Genomic DNA, 6,287 nt, shown 5'->3' on the forward strand with positions numbered 1-6,287 from the left:
CCACTGCTGCCCTGCCTGAGGGCAAGTGCATTTTACAGTTCATCAAACTCCCAGCACAGCCATGGCTCTGCCATCTCTTGTCTCCAAACTGGAAGTAATGCCTATATCTCTCATTCAACAGTTTATTTTATATCCTAGTACTAGAAGAAAGAAAATCATTGAGCAGCGAGTTAGCATGTTTTACTCTTCAGGTCGGCAAAGTTGTCTTTCTCTGTTAGGTAGGTGATTGTGTCTTACAATGGGATGGTCTACAGCTTCTTAAAAGGATAAATTGGATCTACACCCATAGACCTGAAGGTTTTGCCACTGTTTACTGTTAGGCAAGAAAAGCAAGATGTATATCCTATAATGCTATTTTTTTGTTTATTAAAAATAAAACTATGTAAGTGCATAGGTGGTTGAACATTCCTGTATGAACTTGGAGAGAGGTATGGAGAGAAACATGACGATGGTTAATGCAGAATATGAATAGGGAAATAATGAAAACAGAGAAAGTTTTTTTTTAACATCAACAAAAATACATTAGAAGGTTGCATTACAAGTTGGTTCAAAATTCCTATATATAATTTTAGAAGGCCGGAAGGCTAACTGCTCAAGTGTAGGAATTTTATTAAAGTCATGTGTTATAGTCATTTATTGATCCATTCTGTAGATATTAAAATGATGTTTGGGGTATAAAGCGAAAATGAAAATCAGATAATTAAACTGATAACATATAATCCTATTTATAAGTCTAATGTGGATGGATATACCAGAAAGTATGATGGTAGTTGTCTATGCTATGAAATTATGAGTCTTTTATTCCTTATTTATATTTTTAGTTTTTCTAAATGAGCTTACGTTTAATTTATGATAAATACATACACATATGAAACATAATCTTGTATGGTTATAATGAGGAGCAGCTGAGAACGACCAGTGCAAGGTCCCATTTTAAGATGTAAACATAATCAAATAATGCTGTTTGATTCCATTACGCTTCTCCAGTAAGGGGGCAACTCAGAAAGATGTTTCCACCTGAGTTAGTTTTGACACCTCAGTAGGCAGCTTATTCCAACAATTCTCATAGCTGATTTTCTGCAATAATGGAGATAAACTTGGGGGTAACCATGGAGGAAACAGAAGAATCTCGAACTAGCACTAAGGTGATTTTAACTGATTTTACTTTAACCTCACCTGAAGCCTGTATCAATCCGGATAAGGAGGGCAAGGTTGCCCCCTGCTGCCTGGAATTAAAATAGCCTCATTTTTTCCCACGACTACAGAATCCTAGATGAGGCTTTCCCGGAGTGAATTCCTTACACTAGTAGCCAGAGAGTCCCCTCAGATAAACGGACTTCCGGCATCACTGGAGATCTTTAATGCACTTCAGGAAGTCATGCCATGAAGAAATTGGCTTACCTAAGTCTCCCCGATTGAATATCTTAAGAGCCCAGACTATGAAGTTATAGTTTCGAAGTCAACACATAAACGTCACTGCAAGCAGGCCATTGCAAATCTAAATCAATTCCACAGAATCCCTGCCTCCTATTCCCGCTACTTCTTTCTCCCCATCCTCCTCCCAAGCCTGGTCACTTCTGTCCTGATAGCTTTTCCGTCAGTCCCTTGCTCTCATTCTCCACAGCTCCTGATTTCACAGTCTGCCCTTCATTCTTGATCTGCCTTCCATGACTCTGCAGACAATGCGTGTTTCCATTGTCCCGATGCTTCCTCCTTCACAATATACATCAGGACTGTAAGTATTTGATTTCTTCCTCTCCTGCTAGACTGTAAACTCCATGAGGACAAGATCCTCATTGATCACTGCCTAATGAAGCCCCAGTTCCATAGTTGGATCCCAATGGGTTATTTTTCCCCCTGAACACATGAGTTCCTTCAGAGAGAGTGGTCAAATGCAGCACAGAGTATCTCTGGTCTTTGGAAAGCACCCCTTCAATGGTGTGGAGGGGGTTGAAGTCAGAATATGCAAAAACACAATACAGCAGAACAGAAAAGATGGTGCTTTGGGGTTGAGAGGTAGAAGACAATTAGGCGAGAAGTCGGTGATACAGCAGAAATAACTATTGTAGCAAAGTGCTGGAGAAAAATGAGAACAACATTATTTTCTTACACTACATAAAAAACTTAGTGACTCTATAACAATTTCAATGAAAGAGGCATTATCCACACTTTATAGATAAGAAAAGAGGCTCAGAGAAATTAAATGAACTTGCCTAACTGGTAAGTGCGAGTTAGGATGTTAACCCAAATGTCTGGCTACAAGGCCCATACCTTTGCCTCTAGACCACATTCTCTCCCACAGGACTAAGAGCTCCAGTAGAATGGTTGGCCTTAGAAGGAGAAGGAAGAAGACCTCATTCACACTGGAGAGAAGGAGGGAAGCACTGATAGAGATTTCTAGGTTTAAGGAAGTAAGAGGAGAGCCAGTAGTCTACTGAGAGTGAGGGGGGTAGATGAAGTGTGAAGTGATATTTGAAAACATAAAGTCGCATGATTTCCATAGGCTTTTAGATAGATTTAAGCTGAGAGAGATGTAGCAGATTTGAAGAAAGTAGTGATACTTACTGAAGGACTGGATAAAGAAACTACTCACGAGGATAAATTATCGTGCATCTGAGTTGGAGATCATGAACTAGATGTCGCACTAATTCTTATGGTTCTGTACTTTTTCCTAACAGTGCCCAGTCATTTGGCTGTAGGAATGGAGGAAAGTTAAGTATTTGTTCAATGGGTCAAATGAGCAACAATGTTTGAAAGTTGAGAGTGTTCGTGAAAAAGGAATTCAAGTGATCAGGCATGGAAGTCAAGGCTTGGTGAGGAAGAAAAGCAAAAGGTGTCTGGGGCAGGGGTAAAATAAAAGGAATCAGAAGACTAGACTCTTGTGAGATCCTAAAGCAGATAAAGGACTTTCAGTACTGTTAGTTCAAATAATGACCTTGAAACAAAGAGCAAAACACTTGTTCATCTTTGATGAAAGGAGGTATATGAGTTGGGGACTGCTTTGGCTATAATGAACCAGAAACGTGACCATAGGAATTCAATCAAACGTGTGTTTATTTCTCTCACAGAAGAAATCCAGACTTTGGCAGTTTGGGCAGGTTCAGCAGATCCACAACATCACCAGTGAGTTGAGGTCCTTCTATCATTGTGTTTTTCACTATGAACATGTGGCTTTCATTCTCATGGTCACCTTGTGGGTGCATGGTGGCTGCTGAATTGCCTTCCAAGAGGAAAGAGGAAGAAGGAATTGACAAGAAGGGCAGGGAAAGGGCAAAAAAAAAAAAAAAGAAAAAAGAAAAAAGAAAAAAAGAAAAAGAAAAAGAAAAATTGTCCTTTTTAGCAAGCTTTCCCAGAACTCCCCGCCAGGACTCCCATTCTTCTCTCATTGGTCAGATCTATCTCATGAGTACTCCCAGGGGGGAAAACAAACTTCTGGGAAGCTGAGCATCTTAAGGAGGGCACAGTGACTTCCTCAACAAAATCTGAGTTCAGGAAGTAAGAAGTTGGACAGGCAATTAGCAGGCTGGCCTAGGAGGAGACATCTGTAACCGAAACCACAACGTCTGAAGATGGAAAGTAAATGGGGCATTGGATGCAGCAGGGAAAAGGAAGGTCAAGTTTAAGTACTTGAAAAGGGTAGGAGTAGCAAGGCTATTTGCCCTGAAGAACTGAGAAGGATTCAGGAATTAGAGGATCGGGTACAAGGGAAAAAGGGGAACTAAATATAAAAGCATTGTTTGAAAGTACATAGAGAGCAGTTAGACACCTGTCTGCATCTTAACTTGTGCAGTCAGGTGATTGTTCCATCCTGCCCATCCCCCTCCCCAAGATTGCTGTGTTTATTCTGTAGAGAACCAGAGAGACTGCAGGGACAGCTGAGTCAGGGGAGGGCTCTGACGAGGTACTATTCCGCCCATAGGAGTGTAGGTGGAAGTCTGCATACTGGCTGTTAGACTTCCTCTCCTTAGCCCGCTTCCCAAATGCAACACCAAAAAGCCACAGGCTACCTCTCAGGAAGATTGGAAGAAAGTTCTCTCAAGAAACTTAATGCCCCCTACAGGATGCTATAATATAAGGAAACAGGATAAGAACGAGGAAGAACTTTAACAACTTAAAAAAGTAAACAATTGAAATATTTTTTTAAAAATCAGTAGAATGAACGGAAAAATAAAGTTAAGAAGAACCCTAGGAAATTAGATCATCTAAATAATAGAAGTTCCACTAAGAACAGAAGAGAATGAGAAAACAATTTGCCCACCAGGTATTAATTCCCTGAGTCCTCCAAACTATAAACCACCTTCTGTAACGCGCGCCCACGTGCGCACACGCTTCCGATGTATATTTTAGCACTTCACACTTCAATAAGGATTTCTGGCAGTTAGGCATACTTACAATATGACAGAGCCCAGAAAATAAACATATAAACTTAGAAGAAAGTGGAGATAATGCAGTATGCTAAACAAAACTTGAATGTAATTTAAACAAATACCCTAAGAAATTGAATTCGAGGAACAAGAATAGGATGCTTTAAGATAACATAAGAACAAGAATGAACTCTTGGAAACTAAAATCAAACCCCTAAATAATAGAAAGTCCATTAAGAACAGAAAACAGAAGAGAAAACCATCAAAGGCAACACAAAAAGCATTTCTCAGAACGAAAGGATACAAATGTCCAGAATGAAAAGGCTGCTCACTATATTGGAAGTCAAAAGACCTACACCATCACCATGAAATTTCAGAACAGTAAGGCTAAATAAAAGAGATCTAAACCTTTCAGAGAAAATGATAGGGGACATACAAAAGAACGGGAATCGGAATGGATTCCTCATAGAAGCACTAGAAGGCGGAAGAAAACAGAATCAAGGTCTTCCCAATTCTAAGAAAAAAATTTGTTTGCAATCAAGAATCCTATGCATCCTTCTTTGAAAAGCAACTGGAAAATCCTGTCCAACAGGAAGTAGCCCGGAAAAAGGAAAACATGGAATCCAGGAAAGAGAACCAAACATGCTAGAGAGGTGGGGGCTGTCACAGGGAGGGCTGCCATGAGCCTGGATCGGAGCGGGAGACAGGACTCTAAAGGGGATTTGTCTCACGGGATAAATGGAACCAGTGAAATGTCTGTCCAGTTTGACTTTTAGATCGTAATTGTGAAGGGATGAAGGTGTTAACTAACCGTATTGTGATAATCATTTTGCAATATATATGCGTATCAAATCATTGCATTGTATTCCTTAAACTCATATGTGTCAATAATATCTCAATAAAGCTGGAAAAAATTTTGACTTTTGGGAAACTGGAGTGAAAGGAATAAAACAGAGATGGTCAAGTCAGATATTCCAAGAAAATATTCTGAAAGATAATTATTAACTCCAGTAAAACAAAAAATTGTACTAGAAAAATAATGTAATCATAGAAGACTATTTGGCTTATCAGAGCAATAGCATTTATGAACATAGTAAAAATAGCACCTAATATGGATTTAACAAGGTGAGATGTTGGAAGGATGGAGGGAGAAGATGAAGGAGTACAAAAGAAAATCCCCATCTTTTGAAACAGAAGTCAGTAGAGGGGTTCCAAAAGTGATGAACCAAGAGAGAGCAGCCGTCTTTAGAAACAGGAACAGGGCATACACCAGCGCGCCTAAAAGTGGTTGTCTGGGGCAGTGTGGGAATGGGTGAGGGTCAAAGGACAAGAGACTGATTTCCTCCTAAGCCTTTTGTTACTGTTCGACTTTTTTTTTGAGGCCGAATTGAGCAAGACCCGTCCGAAGGAGAGACTTCTCAAAGTGTGCTTCTCAGCACCAGCTGGGAGCTTGTTAGATGCAGCATCTCGAACCCAGCCCAGAACCTAGAGAGTGAGTCTGTATTTCATGCCACCTTCTGGTGACTCACATGCCCAGCAATCTGAGGAGCACTGTAGCAGTCATGGTGCAGGGGTCTGAAGTGAGATGCAGGTGTCCCTTGCTGTAACAAAGGCGAAGAAGTGAGCTGAGGCGACTCATGGGGCACACGAGGCAGCAGAGGGTTTGTGTGAACTCAGCCCACCACTCGAGGTCCTTTATCCTTGCCTCTACCTCCCTAACCTGCCCCAGTACTCCTGGCTTAATCTGTCTCTGCAGATTTTGGTTTAGGCGCACCTCTTTTACACATTTTCCTACATATTTTGGTGTTGGTACCTTTTTTACTTCACAAAATTGGTCTTTACAGATTTAGTCGCATGCTGGTTGCAACTGTGCTGTCACTGTTCTAAAACTGCTCTTGCATATTTGATTACCGAGATCATAGA

Source organism: Eumetopias jubatus, unplaced genomic scaffold (assembly GCF_037043125.1).
Source record: "Eumetopias jubatus isolate StellerSeaLion01/CBP00866 unplaced genomic scaffold, mEumJub1_p1.0 scaffold_5, whole genome shotgun sequence".
Classification (NCBI taxonomy): domain Eukaryota; kingdom Metazoa; phylum Chordata; class Mammalia; order Carnivora; family Otariidae; genus Eumetopias; species Eumetopias jubatus.